A 19,761-nucleotide genomic window follows, 5' to 3' on the forward strand; every position below is an offset into this window, starting at 1 on the left:
GCGGCTGGTGGCTTGGAGCGTATAACAGGGTCGCTGGCGGCTTCGAGCGTATAGCAGGGTGGCTGGCGGATTGGAGCGGATAGCAGAGTGGCTGGTGGAGAGGAGGGGATAGCAGGGTGGTTGGCGGAGAGGAGCGGACAGAAGGGTGGCTGTCGCACAGGAGCGGATAGCAGGGTGGCTGGCGGAGAGGAGCGGATATCAGAGTGGCTGACGCAGATTGAGCGGATAGCAGATTGGTTGACGCAGAAGAGCGGATAGCAGAGTGGCTGGCAGAGAGGAGCGGATAGCTCAGTGGCTGCAGGAGAGGAGCGGATAGCACAGTGGCTGGAGGAGAAGAGCGGATAGCACAGTGGCTGGCGGATTGGAGCGGATAGCAGAGTGGCTGGCGGAGAGGAGGGAATAGCAGGGTGGCTGGTGGAGAGGAGGGGATAGCAGGGTGGCTGGCGGAGAGGAGCCGATAGCAGAGTGGCTGGCGGAAAGGAGCGGACAGCAGAGTGACTGAAACAGAGGAGCGGATAGCAGAGTGGCTGGCGGAGAGGAGCTGATAGCAGAGTGGCTGACACAGAGGAGCGGATAGCAGGGTGGCTGGAGGAGAGGAGCGGATACCAGTGTGGCTGGCGGAGAGTAGCGGATAGCAGGGTGGCTGGCGGACAGGAGCAGATATCAGAGTGGCTGACGCAGATTGAGCGGATAGCAGATTGGCTGATGCAGATTGAGTTGATAGCAGATTGGCTGACGGAGAGGAGGGGATAGCAGGGTGGCTGGCGGAGAGGAGCGTATAGCAGGGTGGCTGGCGGAGAGGAGCGGATAGCAGAGTGGCTGACACAGAGGAGCGGATAGCAGAGTGGCTGACACAGAGGAGCTGATAGCAGGGTGACTGACGCAGAGGAGTGGATATCAGGGTGGCTGGCGGAGAGGAGCGGATAGCAGAGAGGCAGACGCAGAGTAGCGGATAGCAGGGTGGCTGGCGGCTTGGAGCGTATAGCAGGGTGGCTGGCGGCTTGGAGCGTATAGCAGGGTGGCTGGCGGATTGGAGCGGATAGCAGAGTGGCTGGCGGAGAGGAGGGAATAGCAGGGTGGCTGGTGGAGAGGAGGGGATAGCAGGGTGGCTGGCGGAGAGGAGCGGATAGCAGAGTGGCTGGCGGAGAGGAGCGGATAGCAGAGTGACTGAAACAGAGGAGCGGATAGCAGAGTGGCTGGCGGAGAGGAGCTGACAGCAGAGTGACTGACACAGAGGACCGGATAGCAGGGTGGCTGGAGGATAGGAGCGGATACCAGTGTGGCTGGCAGAGAGTAGAGGATAGCAGGGTGGCTGGCGGAGAGGAGCAGATATCAGAGTGGCTGACGCAGATTGAGCGGATAGCAGATTGGCTGATGCAGATTGAGCTGATAGCAGATTGGCTGACGGAGAGGAGGGGATAGCAGGGTGGCTGGCGGAGAGGAGTGGATAGCAGGGTGGCTGGCGGAGAGGAGGGGATAGCAGGGTGGCTGGCGGAGAGGAGCGGATAGCAGGGTGGCTGGCGGAGAGGAGAGGATAGCAGGGTGGCTGACGGAGATTAGCGGTTACCAGGGTGGCTGACGCAGAGGAGCGGATAGCAGAGACGCTGACACAGAGGAGCGGATAGCAGGGTGGCTGACGCAGAGGAGCTGATAGCAGGGTGACTGACGCAGAGGAGTGGATAGCAGGGTGGCTGGCGGAGAGGAGCCGATAGCAGGGTGGCTGGCGGAGAGGAGCTGATAGCAGGGTGGCTGACACAGGAGCGGATAGCAGGGTGGCTGGCGGAGGGGAGCGGATAGCAGGGTGGCTGGCGGAGAGGAGGGGATAGCAGGGTGGCTGGCGGAGAGGAGGGGATAGCAGGGTGGCTGGCGGAGAGGAGTGGATAGCAGGGTGGCTGGCGGAGAGGAGGGGATAGCAGGGTGGCTGGCGGAGAGGAGCGGATAGCAGGGTGGCTGGGGGAGAGGAGAGGATAGCAGAGTGACTGAAACAGAGGAACGGATACCAGTGTGGCTGGCGGAGAGGAGCGGATAGCAGAGTGGCTGGCGGAGAGGAGCTGATAGCAGAGTGGCTGACACAGAGGAGCGGATAGCAGGGTGGCTGGTGGAGAGGAGCGGATATCAGAGTGGCTGACGAAGATTGAGCGGATAGCAGATTGGCTGACGCAGAGGAGCGGATAGCAGAGTGGCTGGCGGAGAGGAGCAGATAGCACAGTGGCTTGCGGAGAGAAGCGGATAGCAGAGTGGTTGGCGGAGAGGAGCGAATAGCAGGGTGGCTGGAGGAGAGGAGCGGATAGCAGAGTGGCTGACACAGAGGAGCGGATAGCAGGGTGGCTGACAGAGGAGCGCATAGCAGGGTGGCTGGCGAAGAGAAGCGGATAGCAGGGTGGCTGGCGGAGAGGAGCGCATAGCAGAGTGGCTGACAGAGGAGCGGATAGCAGAGTGGCTGACACACGAGCGGATAGCAGAGTGGCTGGCGGAGAGGAGCGGATAGCAGAGTGGCTGACAGAGGAGCGGATATCAGAGTGGCTTGCGGAGAGGAGCGCATAGCAGGGTGGCTGGCGGAGAGGAGCAGATTGCAGAGTGGCTGGCGGAGAGGAGCGGATAGTAGGGTGGCTGACAGAGGAGCGGATAGCAGAGTGGCTGGCGGAGAGGAGCCTATAGAAGGGTGGCTGACGTAGAGGAGCGGATAGAAAAGTGGCTGACACAGAGGAGCGGATAGCAGAGTGGCTGATGGAGAGGAGCGGATAGCAGGGTGGCTGGCGGAGAGGAGCGGATATCAGAGTGGCTGACGCAGATTGAGCGGATAGCAGATTGTCTGACGCAGATTGAGCGGATAGCAGATTGGCTGACGCAGAGGAGCGGATAGCAGAGTGGCTGTCGGAGAGGAGCTGATAGCAGAGTGGCTGGTGGAGAGGAGCGGATAGCACAGTGGCTTGCGGAGAGGAGCGGATAGCAGAGTGGTTGGCGGAGAGCAGCAGATAGCAGAGTGGCTGGCGGAGAGGAGCGGATAGCAGGGTGGCTTGCGGAGAGGAGCGAATAGCAGGGTGGCTGGAGGAGAGGAGCGAATAGCAGGGTGGCTGGAGGAGAGGAACGCATAGCATAGTGGCTGGCGGAGAGGAGCGGATAGCAGAGTGGCTGACACAGAGGAGCGGATAGCAGGGTGGCTGAAAGAGGAGCGCATAGCAGGGTGGCTGGCGGTGAGAAGCGGATAGCAGGGTGGCTGGCGGAGAGGAGTGGATAGCAGAGTGGCTGACACAGGAGCGGATAGCAGAGTGGCTGGCGGAGAGGAGCGCATAGCAGAGTGGCTGACAGAGGAGCGGATAGCAAGGTGGCTGGCGGAGAGTAGCGGATAGCAGAGTGGCTGACACACGAGCGGATAGCAGAGTGGCTGGCGGAGATGAGCGGATAGCAGAGTGGCTGACAGAGGAGCGGATAGCAGAGTGGCTGGCGGAGAGGAGCGCATAGCAGGGTGGCTGGGGGAGAGGAGCAGATTGCAGAGTGGCTGGCGGAGAGGAGCGGATAGCAGGGTGGCTGACAGAGGAGCGGATAGCAGGGTGGCTGGCGGAGAGGAGCAGATAGCAGAGTGGCTGAGGCAGAGGAGCGGATAGCAGAGTGGCTGGCGGAGAGGAGTGGATAGCAGAGTGGCTGGCGGAGAGAAGCGGATAGCAGGGTGGCTGGCGGAGAGGAGCGGATAGCAGGTTGGCTGGCGGAGAGGAGCGGATAGCAGAGTGGCTGGCGGAGAGGAGCCTATCGAAGGGTGGCTGACATAGATGAGCGGATAGCAAAGTGGCTGACACAGAGGAGCGGATAGCAGAGTGGCTGATGGAGAGGAGCGGATAGCAGGGTGGCTGGCGGAGAGGAGCGGAGAGCAGGTTGGCTAGCGGAGACGAGCGGATAGCAGAGTGGCTGGCGGAGATGAGCGGATAGCAAGGTGGCTGGAGGGGAGGAGCGGATAGCAGGGTGGCTGGCGGAGAGGAGCGGATAGCAGGGTGGCTGGCGGAAAGGAGCGGATAGCAGAGTGGCTGGCGGAGAGGAGCGGATGGCAGATTGGCTGGTGGGGAGGAGCGGATGGCAGATTGTCTGGTGCAGAGGAGCGGATAGCAGGGTGGCTGGCGGAGGGGAGCGGATAGCAGGGTGGCTGGCGGAGAGGAGCGGATATCAGAGTGGCTGACGCAGATTGAGCGGATAGCAGATTGTCTGACGCAGATTGAGCGGATAGCAGATTGGCTGACGCAGAGGAGCGGATAGCAGAGTGGCTGTCGGAGAGGAGCTGATAGCAGAGTGGCTGGTGGAGAGGAGCGGATAGCACAGTGGCTTGCGGAGAGGAGTGGATAGCAGAGTGGTTGGCGGAGAGGAGCAGATAGCCGAGTGAATGGCGGAGAGGAGCGGATAGCAGGGTGGCTTGCGGAGAGGAGCGAATAGCAGGGTGGCTGGAGGAGAGGAGCGAATAGCAGGGTGGCTGGAGGAGAGGAACGCATAGCATAGTGGCTGGCGGAGAGGAGCGGATAGCAGAGTGGCTGACACAGAGGAGCGGATAGCAGGGTGGCTGACAGAGGAGCGCATAGCAGGGTTGCTGGCGGTGAGAAGCGGATAGCAGGGTGGCTGGCGGAGAGGAGCGGATAGCAGAGTGGCTGACACAGGAGCGGATAGCAGAGTGGCTGGCGGAGAGGAGCGCATAGCAGAGTGGCTGACAGAGGAGCGGATAGCAAGGTGGCTGGCGGAGAGTAGCGGATAGCAGAGTGGCTGACACACGAGCGGATAGCAGAGTGGCTGGCGGAGATGAGCGGATAGCAGAGTGGCTGACAGAGGAGCGGATAGCAGAGTGGCTGGCGGAGAGGAGCGCATAGCAGGGTGGCTGGCGGAGAGGAGCAGATTGCAGAGTCGCTGGCGAAGAGGAGCGGATAGCAGGGTGGCTGACAGAGGAGCTGATAGCAGGGTGGCTGGCGGAGAGGAGCAGATAGCAGAGTGGCTGAGGCAGAGGAGCGGATAGCAGAGTGGCTGGCGGAGAGGAGTGGATAGCAGAGTGGCTGGCGGAGAGGAGCGGATAGCAGGGTGGCTGGCGGAGAGGAGCGGATAGCAGGTTGGCTGGCGGAGAGGAGCGGATAGCAGAGTGGCTGGGGGAGAGGAGCCTATCGAAGGGTGGCTGACATAGATTAGCGGATAGCAAAGTGGCTGACACAGAGGAGCGGATAGCAGAGTGGCTGATGGAGAGGAGCGGATAGCAGGGTGGCTGGCGGAGAGGAGCGGAGAGCAGGTTGGCTAGCGGAGACGAGCGGATAGCAGAGTGGCTGGCGGAGAGGAGCGGATAGCAAGGTGGCTGGAGGGGAGGAGCGGATAGCAGGGTGGCTGGCGGAGAGGAGCGGATAGCAGGGTGGCTGGCGGAAAGGAGCGGATAGCAGAGTGGCTGGCGGAGAGGAGCGGATGGCAGATTGGCTGGTGCAGAGGTGCGGATAGCAGGGTGGCTGGCGGAGGGGAGAGGATAGCAGGGTGGCTGGCGGAGAGGAGCGGATAGCAGGGTGGCTGGCAGAGAGGAGCGGATAGCAGGGTGGCTGGCAGAGAGGAGCGGATAGCAGATTGGCTGGCGGAGAGGAGCGGATACAGGGTGGCTGGCGGAGGGGAGCGGATAGCAGAGTGGCTGGTGGAGAGGAGCGGATAGCAGGGTGGCTGGCGGAGAGGAGCGGATAGCAGGGTGGCTGGCGGAGAGGAGCCGATAGCAGGGTGGCTGGCGGAGAGGAGCTGATAGCAGGGTGGCTGACACAGGAGCGGATAGCAGGGTGGCTGGCGGAGGGGAGCGGATAGCAGGGTGGCTGGCGGAGGGGAGCGGATAGCAGGGTGGCTGACACAGGAGCGGATAGCAGGGTGGCTGGCGGAGGGGAGCGGATAGCAGGGTGGCTGCCGGAGAGGAGCGGATAGCAGGGTGGCTGGCGGAGAGGAGCGGATAGCAGGGTGGCTGGCGGAGAGGAGCGGATAGCAGGGTGGCTGGCGGAGGGGAGCGGATAGCAGGGTGGCTGGCAGAGAGGAGCGGATAGCAGGGTGGCTGGCGGAGATGAGCGGATAGCAGGGTGGCTGGCGGAGGGGAGCGGATAGCAGATTGTTTGACGGGGAGGAGCTGATAGTACAGTGGCTGGTGGAGAGGAGCGGATAGCATAGTGGGTGACGGAGAGGAGCTGTTAGCAGGGTGGCTGGCGGAGAGGAGCGGATAGCAGGGTGGCTGGCGGAGAGGAGCGGATAGCAGGGTGGCTGACACAGGAGCGGATAGCAGGGTGTCTGGCGGAGAGGAGCAGATAGCAGGTTGGCTGGCGGAGAGGAGCGGATAGCAGGGTGGCTGGCGGAGAGGAGCGGATAGCAGGGTGGCTGGCGGAGAGGAGCGGATAGCAGGGTGGCTGGCGGAGAGGAACGGATAGCAGGGTGGCTGGCGGAGTGGAGCGGATAGCAGGGTGGCTGATGGAGAGGCGCAGCTGGTGGTGAAGATTGCAGGAGAACGCCATGGAGAGGCGTGACAATCAGCTGTCAACCTGAGCAGTGGACCATGTAAGATGCACAACCCCCCCCCCGCCCCCATACCTTCTCCTGCTTCCACCCAGGCTGGGAGGTAAACTCTGCAGAGGAACTTCTGAACTCTGGAGGCTGCACTGACCAAGGACAGAAACTGCAGTTGGGGGAGACTGTTGGGTTGCTGGACTTTTAGACCCTGAGGGGGAAAGGACACTGCCAAACTTACTTGGGGGTGCGTCTTTTGCTCATGGTTTGTGTTATGAATCCTGTTTGTGGTGTTTCCCCAACATGATGCCACATTGTGTCCCTCTTTATTAAAAGGATTTTGCTACACTCATACTCTGTGCTTGTGAGCGGGGAAGTCTTGCCCCTTAGGGGGGTGATATGTAATTGTCCCAGGTCACTGGGTGGGGCTCGAGCTGGTTTGTGTTATTGAAATAGAACCCCTACAGACTGAACCCGGCCCTTGTTGCTGCCCACTCAGACGGGCAGAAGAGTTTCATTAGGAAGAACAACAGACAATCTGGAGCCACCCCCAGGACCTGTGCCTCACACACAGCTGTGCGCTGTATTCAGCCAGCTGCCCTCCAGGCACTGTGAATCCTGCACACCCTGGAGACTGAACAGGCCTTGGCTGTGTGTTCTAGAGTCGCTGGGCTGGCCCCTGGAGTACACGGCCGGCCTGGGTTCCTCTCCCACCACTGGGGAAGTGGCATGAGAGGGACAGAGAGCTGGAAGCCTGCCTGGGCAACGGCAGGAGTCAAAGGATCAGGGCACAGGATCCCTCTCGAATGGGAGAGAGTTTGAAGGACTCTGCCCCAGAAGGGTGTGACGTTATTGATATAAATGGGGACCATATAGAACATGGGTTGCAACCAAGGTCCTGTAGTGGTTCCAAATCCTAAGTAAAGGGGGTCATATAAGGTGTCTAAGACCAGGTTCTGGGTTGCTGATTATAATTATGCTGTCTATATGTCTGTATCATTTTTAGTTGAAGTTATGAATGTTGGCTCTATGCTGTCTGTATTTCAAGTTTGTGCTGTGCTTCTGGGGGAAGCCTCCCAGACAAGCTGGTGTTCGCTCTGCCTAGCCTGTTTGATGGCCCATTAAGGACCGTCAGCTACACAATGGACCCATGGAGAGAAGGCAGACACGCCTTGTGACTCAGCAAAGTATGCAGGGACTGGCCCATGTGACTCCAGGCTCCATTTTGCTGTAAATTTCCACAGTGAAGACAAAGAGATTCTTACACCTGGAAAAGTCTATATAAGGCTGATGCTTCATCTCCATCTTGTCTTCAATCCTGCTTCTGACCTCTGGAAGGACTTTGCTACAAACTGAAGCTTTACACAAGGGACTGAACGACCCATCCCAGTGGGGGATGCATTCCAGAGACTCAATTTGAACCTGCAGTTTACTCCAGCACTGCTGCAAGCCTGAACTAAGAACTTTGCCATTACTGTATGTAATTGATTCCATTTAACCAATTCTACCTCTCATTTCCACCTTTTTCCCTTTGTAAATAAACCTTTAGATTTTAGATTCTAAAGGATTGGCAACAGCGTGATTTGTGGGTAAGATCTGATGTGTATATTGACCTGGGTCTGGGGCTTGGTCCTTTGGGATCGAGGGAACCGTTTTCTTTTATTGGGGTGTTGGTTTTCATAACCATTCATCCCCAGGACGAGTGCACTGGTGGTGATGCTGGGAGACTGGAGTGTCTAAGGAAATTGCTTGTGTGACTTGTGGTTAGCCAGTGGGGTGAGACCAAAGTCCTTTTTGTCTGGCTGGTTTGGTTGGCCTTAGAGGTGGAAAAACCCCAGCCTAGGGCTGTGACTGCCCTGTTTGAGCAATTGGTCCTGATTTGGCACTCTCAGTTGGGTCCCGCCAGAATCGCTCCGTCACAAAGGGGAAAACAATAGAGGGCCCTGTCCAAAGGGCCAGGTCCACGAAGAGGTAGCGGCAGCTTCTGGAGTGAGAGAGGGGCTGCAGCCTGAGAGTGACAGGCAGAGATACAGCGTGTGACCACAAGCAGGGGCATTGGCCACACACAGCTCATCCTCAGGATAGTCAGGAGGAAGCACCAGCCCGTGGTGAACAGAGCATCCCATCATAAGGTGCCATTGGTGGAGCACAGGAAAAAAAGGTGTGTCATAAACAGTTAGTTAAGGGTTAAGGTTTTTTTCTACCTGTAAAGGGTTAACATGCAGTACCTGTGAACACCTGACCAGAGGACCAATCAGGGACAAGAGATTTTCAAATCTCTGTGGAGGGAAGCCCTTGTCTGTGTTCTTTGTTAGAGTTCTCTCTTTGAATCTAAGAGAGGCCAGTCATGTCTCCAAGTTCTCCTGGAGTAGTTTCTATTATCTAATAGTGAGTATTAATTAGAAAGGCGGATTAGTCTTATAATTTGATTTCTACATTTGCAATTGTGTGTTGCTGAAGGAAATGCTTTATTCCTGTTTGCTGTTACTTTGCTTTTACTGAGAAGGAAAGGGGGTGGGGGAATTCTCTCCAGGTTTACAGGTTAAACTTTGTGTATTGTTCTATCTTGGTTACAGAGACAGTTACTTTGCTTTTTCTTTAATAAATTCTTTTCTTTTCTTTGGACTTGGTTAATTCCTTCTCTTGTGGAAATTCAGGGGAAGGGGAGGGGGGAAGAGTGAGTTCCTCCTGGGCTTGATTCAAGGAGTTTGAATCAAGGTATCTCTCTCCAGGACTAGGGAAGGGGAGGGGGAGGTAAGTCCCTCTTTGTGTTGAGTCAAGGATTTGACTCGGTGTATATCTCTCCAGAGTGGCTAGGAGAGAGGGAGGGGGGAAGTGGGCTGCTTTCCTGTGTGTAAAGATTCAGGGAGATTGAATCTGTGTTCCCCAGGGAAAGTTGGGGGAACAGGCAGTGTGTCAGACACTTAGAAAACTGACTGGTGGCAGCGTAGTAGATCTAAACTAGGATTTAAGTTTAGAAGGATCCATCCATAGGTCCCCATCTTGTGAACCCAACAGCTCCAAGTGGGGGTGAGACCTATGACAAGGTGCATTTAGTCTGCAACTCAAACACCCTTTTTCTGGGTGAGCCTCTAACCACTTCGACAAACATTCTGAGAGGCTGGAGCATCCTTCTCCCCCACCACACCTTTCGAAGGCTAAATTTCATTAGTGCTGCGACGTTGCACCCATAACGCTTTCCAGAAATACGCTCATGAGTGTAAATGTGACCTAACTGGAATCTGTTTTATGCAGAGTTAAGAAGCGAGGTTTTGTCTTTATTTTTATATTTCCCACAGCTCTGTGTGGAGGGTCAATGGCCTCCTAACACATTGACCCAGCCCTGTTTGCTCCCACAGGCACCTGGCTTCACCATGGCCTGAGTGACCCCCTGAGAAATTGACCCTCCAGGCTCATAGAGGCCAGGAGATAAGGGGGTAGAAGAGGTTCTGCTAGAGTGACAGATGGGAGTCTTCCCAGGCCCCAGTGAGGTGAACACCAGAGACTGCAGAAGACCAGCGGATTGTCCCCATGCAGGGGCGGCTCCAGGGATCAGAGCAGCAATCGCGTGCCTGGGGCGGCAAGCCGGGGCGGGGGAGGAGGGGTGGCCTGGCGGTCGCCGTGAGGGCGGCAGTCAGGCTGCCTTCGGCGGCGTTTCTGCGGGAGCTCCGCCAGTCCCGCGGTTTCGGCGGCAATTCGGCGGTGGATGCCGAAGGTGCGGGACCGGCAGATCACCCAGCACACAGGCCTAGAGACAAATCTCTCGGGCTTGTTGGACCGATTCTGCCAGGTGTGTCCCCATCTGACACTTTTCCGATCCTCGGACAGGCCCAGTTGGGGAGGAGCCGTGTCTGGATCCAGAGTCCCAATCAGGGGTCGCTCAGGGTAAGCCGCTGGCGGGCCGAGACGGTGTGTTTACCTGGAGCATCCGCAGGCATGGAGCCGTTCACTGTTCCAGGCCAATGGGGGCTGCGGGAAGCAGCATAGGCCGAGGGATGTGCTGGCTGCTGCTTTCTGCAGCTCCCATTGACTGGGAATAGGGAACTGCGGCCACTGGGAGCGGCAGGGCTCTGTGCCTGCGGACACTCCAGGTAAACAAACCGCCCCGGCCTGCCAGCGGCTAACCCTGATGGGCCGGAGCCAAAGGCTGCCGACCCCTGGTCACAGTCGCTGCAGGGATGAGAGAGAAGCAGAGAGTTCGAGGTGGAGCCCAGCAGGCTCAGGGAGTAACATCGGCACCACTGACGACAGGAGTGGAGCAAACCTCACAATCCATGTGGTTACTGCAGGTCTGTCCAGCTGCCCCCTGTTGTGTATTTGGTTGTCATGGTTTTTGTTCCTATGGCAACTGAGTTAGATTATTAGGGGATAGCTCGGCCAGCTTCGGCCGGCTGAGTGAGCTCTCTGTGTCTGTAAATAAAATGGTAGTTTTGTTAGCTGTCTGCTCTCTGGCCTCAAGTGATTTCTTCCTAAACCGGCTGCCCCCAAGGATATAACAAGTGGCGACGATGGATGGGATTCCGGGGCTGCTCCAGTAACAGAAGGAAGTAGAAGTCAAGGTAAAGAATAAACAAATAAAAATACTGCTTGTTTACACTGACTGTGAAAGTGAAACTAAAAATCATGGCTACTCTGACCAGGCCCCTGGAACCTTTTGATGAGAATATAGAGCAGTGGCATGTGTATACTGAGCATTTTGAGCTTTTTGTTATTGCAAATGACATTACAGAAGCGAAGAAGGTGCCAATATTCTTAAGTGTTGTAGGGGCTAAAACCTACTCCCTGCTACGCAGCTTACTACACCCTGTTAAGCCTGAGACTAAATCTTACAGTGACATTGTGGAAATCCTGGGGTCCCATTTTTTCCCCCAAACCACTGGTAATTGCTGAAAGATCTAGGTTCCACCAAAGAGACCAAAAGGAAGATGAAACCGTTGTACAATTTGTAGCCATTTTAAAAAAGCTAGCAGAACACTGTGAATTTAAAGAGATGTTAAATGAGGCCCTGCGTGACAGGTTAGTGTGTGGCCTCTACAGTGAAGCTATACTGTGGGAAGCGCCTACTGACAGAGGCTCAGCTTACCTTACAGAAGGCTGTTGATATTGCTGCCTCCATGGAACTGGCTACAAGGGAGGCACAATCCATCGGTGCATCCCCTAGGGTGCAAAAAGTGTCACAAGAACCGACCCACAAAACTGTGCAGAGTCAGAACCCTCCATACCCTAGAGCAGACCCAGGATGATCAAGGTGACACCTCAGCGCAAGAGGAAGTGCCACTGCATGTTTTGTCTTTGGCAGGGGGCTCACATGAATACTGGGTAACCCCGTTGTTGGATGGCAAACCTATACGCATGGAACTGGACACCGGTGCAGCCGTCTCGCTGGTCTCCGAGACTGTGTATAAAGAAAAGCTACAGCATCTTCCGCTTAAGGCAACAAAAACTGTTCTGAAGACGTATACGGGAGAAGCTGTGCCCCTGTTGGGCAGTATTGATGTTAAGGTGGAGCTCAATGGACAGGCGGCTAAATTGCCACTGTTTGTGGTGAGAGGTAACTACCCAGCCTTAAGGGGTAGGTCTTGGCATGGAAAGATTCAACTGAACTGGGCAGAAGTGCACCGGATGACTAAAGAAGAAACCAGTCTAACCCCTATACTAAGGAAACATGCTGCTGTTTTTGGAGATGATTTGGGAAGTATGAAGGGAATCACTGTGACACTGAACATTAAACCTGACAGTCCACCAAAATATCTAAAAGACCGAACCTTTAGCCCAGGGCAGCCAGTTTTGGCTCAGAATTATACTTCCAGAGCTAAATGGGTCCCGGACACAGTCATCACTCAAACAGGACCTGTTTCCTACACAGTCCGGACTGCAGAGAATCTTACCTGGCGGCGACATGTAGATCAGCTGTTGCCAGGTCATGCCAGTCCTCAGGACACATCTGCAGTTGACGGGTCTGACTTCACCTCTTCTGGTGAGACACCGAATCATGAATCACCTGTTCCTGACTGTTCTCCTCCATTAGTGCTGGCGGCTGAGATGCCCCTTTGCCCAGCACGAGCTGATACCACCTCCTCACCCGTTTGTGCTGCGGACCCTGAGCCCATGGTACTTTCGGGTGCAACAACACCAGAAGTTCACCATAATCCACCTAGAGACAGAAGGCCTCCTCATCGGCTGGATCTTTAGCTAGGGTGAACCCACGGTTATGGGGCAAAATAATCCCCAGGGTTTAGCTGGGAATGGAGGCAGTCTACCCTCCTTCTCTAGTCTAGTGTGTGTTGTATTTAAGGGATGTTCTTATTAGGGGGGGGAGGAATATGTTGTGTATTTGGTTGTCATGGTTTTTGTTCCTATGGCAACTGAGTTAGATTATTAGGGGATAGCCCAGCCGGTTTCAGCCGGTTGGGTGAGCTCTGTGTCTGTAAATAAAATGGCAGTTTAGTTAGCTGTCTGCTCTCTGGCCTCAAGTGATTTCTTCCTAAACCGGCTGCCCCCAAGGATATAACACCCCCCTCCTCCCTCAGTGTCAGACTGGGGGGGGGAGGCCTGGCAGCCCCCTCCTCAGCCACAGTCTGTGTGTGTCACAGCAGCCCCCTGCTCACTCCCCCGTGGAGCCCCGAGCGGGGTGAGCTGGGCCTCTGCTTGGTTTGATCCCTGAAGGGGTTTCTGGGCACTAACTGGGACCCCACATTTCTCCTCACTTGAGGAAATCCCTGTGAAACTCCCCCTTTCCCTGGGTCTTTTTCACACCCTCTGCCAGAGCCGTTCCCCACGTTTTCTCCAGTTCAGCTGGCAGCAAGTCCAGCGCGAGGGGACGGGAGAGCTGCGATTTCAGGCTGTCGTGTTATGGCGGGATTGCTGCTAGGAAGTGACAGAACCGGCTAATTCTGAGGAACAAACAGGGGGACGGGGCAGCGCTACAGAGTCAGGGAGTCAGGGGTGAACGTCACTTCAAGGACTTACCGGTACGCGGGAGTCCTGAGCCGGGGGGCGGGGCCTGGACCGGAAAGGGCGGGGCCTCGGGTGGAAGAGGCGGGGCTGTTAGAGCCCCAGGCCCTCTGAATCGAGATTTAAAGGGCCCAGGGCTCCGACTGCAGTAGAAGCGGCTGGGAGCCCTGGGCCCTTTAAATCACCGCCAGAGCTACCAGCTGCGGAGGCTGCTGGGAGCCCCAGAGCTTGGGGCCATTCAAAGGGCCCGGGACTCCGGCTGCTGCTACCACAGCAGAGCCCTGCACCCTTTAAATCGCTGCCCGAGCCCTGCTGCTGGAGCCCCCGGGGCAGCGGCCGGGGTCTCCAGGGGTGATTTAAAGGGCCCAGGGCTACGGGCACGGCCGAGCTTACTCTCACTTCTGCAGGGAGCCAACTGGAGCAAATACAGGAAGGATTTCTAGCAAGGGCGCCGTGTAACTAACCAGAATGAAGAATATTCTCTGCCCCCCTCGTCTAACTCTGGGCCTGACTCTCTCCCGTGCTGAGGCCCCTCGCCCTGTCTCTGGCCGTGTCCGGGGGCTTTATGCCCCGGTAGAGCCCCGAAGGTAAAGGTGTGAGGTAGCCTCAGCCCCAACAAGACTCAGGCCCATGTCACTTTCATCCTGGGTTTCAGATGAGTGACCCCTAGAAGTTGGGGGGCCACCGGTGCCCAGACCATGGCCCGGCCACAGAGGCCCCGCCCCTGCTCATCCTCGTCCCCCGAGGCCCCGCCCACTTGCTGTTCACTGCCCTCCGCCCCCTCCCCCCAGACCCCCTACCTGCCCCTCACTCTTCCCCCAAGACTCCACTCACCTGCTGCTTTCTCCTCTCTGCCCCTTTCCCCTAAGGGGGGCTGCCAGGGGGCCATGGGGCCAGGCACCCATCACTTTTTCCTGCCTTAGGTGAGCGAGGGGCGGGGGGTCCCTGGGGAAGGAGGCGGAGCAGGGGCAGGAAGAGGGAGGGGGCTCGGGAGAAAAGGCCCAGCGGGGGTGGGACGCAGGCCTTGGGGGAAGAGGCGGAGGGGGGATGGGAGGAGGCAGAGCAGGGCATCGGGTTAAGAGGCAGAGCGGAGCCGGGTGCAGGCTCTCAAGTGAGCTACAGACCAACAGTGGTTCATAGTAACTATTCAGCAAGTATTTTACAAGACCTAGAACATTAGGGGAAATCATGACCTGCCAAGAGGCAATTAATGGAGAGAAGTAGCCAGATTAATCCCGTACATTGGATTGGTTGTACATTGGAGTCTCCTCGCTGTCGATAGCCCCCTGCTCGGCCAATCAGCCCTGAGCCCCTCTGAGGGGCGGGAGGCTGAGGGGTCTGACCGGATGTCCCAAAGGACGGCCCAGGTCACCATCAGAGGGGATCACTCTCAGATCCAGCCCCACCTCTTGGTGAGGACCTCCCGCAATGAGAGCAACCCCCTCCCCTGCCCGCACTCCACACACCCCTCCTTGGTAGAGGGAGGGAAGCAGGGGAAAGGGGGAAAAGAAGCAGGAGAAGAGGCGAAAGGAGGGAGGAAAGAGGAAAAGGGAAACCAAAAAGGACAAACCCCAATGTCCCCAGGGATTCCAACCATCAAATCCTAGGTAGGAAATCAAATTCTGCCACCTGAAGCCAGTGTTTCCTGGGCCTAGAGTGCTGCCTGCGCCAGGTGGATCAGACTGAACAGGTTCCAAACCTCTCTCAGCCTCTCACCTTGTCAAAGGGAAGTTTGTTGTCGGCACAGTCAGTGGCAGGAAAGGAGAAAACTCCACAGAGGTTCCTCCTCATGCTCACAGCCGTGAATCCTAATTCTCTCTCAGCCCTCGAGGACAGACCTCGCGAAGGAGACTTGTGGCAGCAAAGCCAGGGGGGGGGGTCTCAGAGACTGGCCTGGCCCTGCACCTCAGTCCTGCCCGGCTGATGTCGGGGTCTCTCTGTGAGGTCACCCCCTCCCCACCACCTTTGCCCAATAGGCCGAGTTCCTGCAAAAGGCCTTTGTGATGTCACTGCCACACCCACCCCTCCCCTCAAAGCTGATGTCCTGCCCCTGGCCAGCCTCGTTGACAATGACTGTTCAGTCTGTGGATGGAGCCGCTACACAATAAAACATCAGTTTTTCATAAATTAGTAGCCTTAAGACCAGAAGGGACCATTAGAGCATCTAATCTGACTCCCTGCATATCCCAGCCCATCTGTGTATCACAATAGCTTCTTTTTGACTAAAGCACCTTCCTGAAAGGCCCCGCCCACTTGCTGTTCACTGCCCTCCGCCCCCTCCCCCCAGACCCCCTACCTGCCCCTCACTCTTCCCCCAAGACGCCACTCACCTGCTGCTTGCTCCTCCCTGCCCCTTTCCCCTAAGGGGGGCTGCCAGGGGGCCATGGGGCCAGGCCCCCATCACTTTTTCCTGCCTTAGGTGAGCGGGGGGTGGGGAGGGTCCTTGGGGAAGGAGGCGGAGCAGGGGCAGGAAGAGGCAGAGAGAGGGAGGGGGCTCAGGGGAAAAGGCCCAGCGGGGGTGGGGCGCAGGCCTTGGGGGAAGAGGCGGAGGGGGGATGGGAGGAGGCAGAGCAGGGCATCGGGTTAAGTGGCAGAGCGGAAAAGGGTGCAGGCTGGGCCCCCACTTCTCTGGAGCTTCGCGTCCAGCACTCGAAAGATGACAATGGGCCCACGGAGGATTGACTCGCCCCACATCCCCAGTGTTCCCCCCTGCATGGGCGGCCATTTGGGGGAGGCTCAGCCACCCCTGGCCTCTTAGACAGGCTGTGGCTAAAACACAGGCCTTGCTGTGAGCAGGATTTGAACCTGCACAGGGAAACCCTCTTGAATTCTGAGTCCAACACCTTCGCCACTCAGCCATCAGAGCTGTGACCAAAGCACCCCCTAAGGCCAGAGAAATGCCCAGGCCTGACGTCATCTGAACTGCAGAATTCAAACAGCAAACTTGGCTCCCAAAACACCAGGGGGAATTTGGGGCTCTCGGTCCTTCGCCGTGTGGTTAAGCACCAAACCAGCACCCGCCTGTGGGGTCTGTCATTGTTCCTCTCCACACTGTAACGATCGAGACAGGGAGAGGTCAGACAGTGAGGTAGAATCCAGCTCTGCCCCCCACCAGCTCCCGGCTCTATCCGCCAATGGACTGACTTTCTCGCTGGATTAAACTGTTTGTATTGGACTCTTTTCTTTATGTATAAACAGGACTAAGCCACAACTGGACTGTCCGAAAGGAGAATGGGCCACGGCTCCCTTCCCCGGACCCTGGATTTCTCACCACTTCAGAGAAACTTGTTAGTGGAAAAATGAATCACATTCAAATGACTGCAGATTATGAACCGTTTGCTGCTGCCTTGGCACATGGCCCCACCCAGCCTTTTCCCCTGAGTCAGGAATGATAATTTATTGGTTCACTCTGATTTGTTTCAGTTTTATGTTAGCATCTATTGCCACTAATTGGTCAGAGCCCGTCACTTCCGGAAGTCCGAAACGTTTCCCCCCTAGCTCCCTTCTCGGTACCTTTGATTTTCCTCAGTCTCCTTCAGAGCACCGGTTTTCTTGGCACCAATAACCAAGACTGATTTCCAGATCAGGAGACGTGTCCTCCAGCTGCTGGAACTTCCCTGTTTCACACCTAGAAAGAAACAGGTTTTTCCCCATTAATCATTATCATATTTTAGTGTCGTATTTTACTCTGAATTTCTTGCCCGTGACAAATGCTGAATTGAGGGACTGGAGAATGAGTCTCTGTGTATCCAGCCACAGACTAGCTGCAGCCCCAGCAATGGCTGTGCAAGCTTCCCCGAGGTGTCCCGTCAATGTGCTTCACCCCGATTTACCGAGACTAGCTCTGGGGACAGGATGAGTTCGGTCCCGTGGGCAATTCACTCCTCGGCCTCCATGCTTTGATGGCCAATAGATTCCAATGTTCCTGCTGGTCATTGTTCTGTGGCCATCTGCCCACCTGCCACTGGACTGAGATCAGCTCCCCTCACACCAGCTCATTCCTCACCGGTCTGTGAATGGTCACCACGTCATACAGACGTTTGTTCACTCCTGCCGGGGGCAGAAGAGAACCCAGTGCCCTGGAGGTGACAGGCCCGTACTGTGTCCCCAGTCAGGGCCATCGTCCCTGCCCTGAGGTGGTGGCTGCTCTGGGGAGCTCACGCTGGCACCGGTGCAGTGGCCCCGCCGTTAGCTCCCTAGTGTAGCCGCTGAGACTCCCCACCCCCAGCGAGAGCCGTAGCCATGTTGGCAGGAGAAGCTCTCCCAGCGACATAGCCCTGCCCACACCGGCGCTTGGGTCAGTGTAACTGTGTCCCTTGGGGGTGGCTCATTCACACCCCTGAGCGACATACGTTCTACCGACACAAGGGGGCGTAGACGCAGCCTGAGCAGAGAAGCGATTTAGAAAACAGATTTAGTTTTGTAGGAAATGCAGAAACCCGGGTTTGTAATAAACCAAAGGAGATTCTGACCCAGGTGTCACCTTCACCACGTTGCAGTTGTGCCCTGGGACAGTTGTGTTGTCTCAGCCTGTGGCCAGACTAATGGCGTGTGCAGGGGGAGGAGCCACGCCCCGTCTATGGGGCTTCTGGCATCCTCGAGGGGAGAAAGGAGAAAAGACGCTCAGTCCCCCATGCCACTCACACAGGGGGCGGGAACTTCTGTGGTCATTTAAACAGGCTCAAGGGCCCCGAAAGAGTGAAAGGTGTTAACGTGCCCCTGTCACCGTCCAACACTGAACGGGTGAAACAAAGCTGGGGGTTTGGTAGAGAGACTTCAGCCCGCTTAGTGCCATGGCAAACACACCTCTCACATCCCTGCTAGTGTGTTACTGAAACACAGAGAGAAACAGAGACAGAGTTAAAGCAATGGAAATGTAAAGTAGTCAGTAAGGCTTGTCTTTAACAGCATCCCCTGTGCCCTGTCTCTTTAGCTGGGAGAGTTTTTAGAAGGAAAGTTCCTTCTGTGACGGTCTCTTGGATGGTTTTGAAGAAGGTAACAGCTGTCCTGGGGAAATCAGAGAGATCAGCTGAGATGGGCTGGAGCTGTCACTGTTGTGGTGTCTCTTGTTAAAGTCCAATCCCATAAAGTCCAAGATAAGGCGAACGCACACAAACGGGGAAAGAAGAGAACAGCAAAGATAGAAGATGCAGCTTCTGGCTCTGGCCTAGCACAAGGCCTTGCCAGCCGCTCCGAGACCTAGCAAGCTTGTACCCCCATCGGGCTGCTTGGGGCACGGCATTTAGCTGCTTTCTGCTCACAGGCTTACAGCAGTGTTCAGAACACACAGCCTTGGCCAGCTAAGTCAGATTTTGATTGAACAGAAGCAGAAGGAGAGGGACAGGAAAAAGAAACTATAGGACTAGAACAGCGTTTAAAAGAGAACTGGATAAATTCATGGTGGCTAAGTCCATTAATGGCTATTAGCCAGGATGGGTAAGAATGGTGTCCCTAGCCTCTGTTCATCAGAGGATGGAGATGGATGGCAGGAGAGAGATCACTTGATCATTACCTGTTAGGTTCACTCCCTCTGGGGCACCTGGCATTGGCCACTGTTGGTAGACAGGATACTGGGCTAGATGGAGCTTTGGTCTGACCCAGTACGGCCATTTTAATGTTCTTATAAAAATAGATCAGGAAGGAAAAAGACAGGCTGGGAGCCGGCGTTTGCCACAGCGTATCAGCCTTCGCCTGGATAGTCTTGATAAAGGGCAGAGCTACTCTGGTGGGCGCATCTGCCGACAGAATGCTGCAGACCGGGTCCTCGACCTCCTCCACCTGGAGGTTAATGTTAAGCGCAACTCGCCTGAGGAGGTCCTGATGCGCAGCGAGGTCCACTGGGAGTGGGCTCGTTGACGATGCACCCACCACCGCCTCGTCCGGTGAGGAAGAGGATGAAACACCGGGGGCGAGGACCTCCTGGAGGAGCTCCTCCTGCTGAGGCTCTTGCTCCAGCTGCTCGGGTGAGGTGGTGGTAGGAGGCAGCTGTGCACCCAGCTGTGCATCCAGCTGGTGGAGGGTGACTTACGGTTGCCTCAGGGGCCCGACGGTCGGAAGGGACGGTCTGCGACAGAGCTATGGGAGCACCTTGGCCTGGTGATAAGCCCAAGCTGTCCAAAAGGGCCACTGCTGGACTCTTTGCGATTCAGAGCGGGAGTCCTGAAATAAACCCTCCGGCACATCTGCTTCTGGGTCTTGGGAGTAGTGGCTACCCGCCTGAGACGAAGCCGAGGGGTGTCGAGAAGGCCATGGTGGAGCAGATAGGCCGTGGGCCGACGTCCCCACCGACCTGGTGCTCTTCCGCACCGGGGAGCGGTGCCGTGAGGGACT

General features: G+C 56.7%; 1 protein-coding gene and 1 non-coding gene across 5 annotated transcripts in view; both read right to left on the reverse strand.

Moving 5' to 3' along the window:
* The window catches only part of LOC123378711 (butyrophilin subfamily 1 member A1-like), a 272,728-nt gene that overhangs the window by 109,473 nt on the left and 143,494 nt on the right, over positions 1 to 19,761 (reverse strand). For 2 of the 4 annotated variants that reach the window (XR_006582715.1, XR_006582717.1), the window contains one exon: positions 16,813 to 17,059. The exons of 1 other annotated variant lie outside the window; for it this stretch is intronic. The gene's annotated coding sequence lies outside the window, so the exon portion shown is untranslated. Of the gene's footprint in view, positions 1 to 12,405; positions 12,452 to 16,812; positions 17,060 to 19,761 lie in introns of those variants that run through there. One more of the 4 variants, XR_006582714.1, reaches the window with a different exon arrangement.
* TRNAL-CAG lies at positions 16,216 to 16,297 on the reverse strand. Its single transcript has one exon. It is a non-coding gene; the product is annotated as a tRNA-Leu (tRNA).

This window comes from Mauremys mutica, chromosome 10 (assembly GCF_020497125.1).
Source record: "Mauremys mutica isolate MM-2020 ecotype Southern chromosome 10, ASM2049712v1, whole genome shotgun sequence".
Taxonomy (NCBI): Eukaryota; Metazoa; Chordata; order Testudines; family Geoemydidae; genus Mauremys; species Mauremys mutica.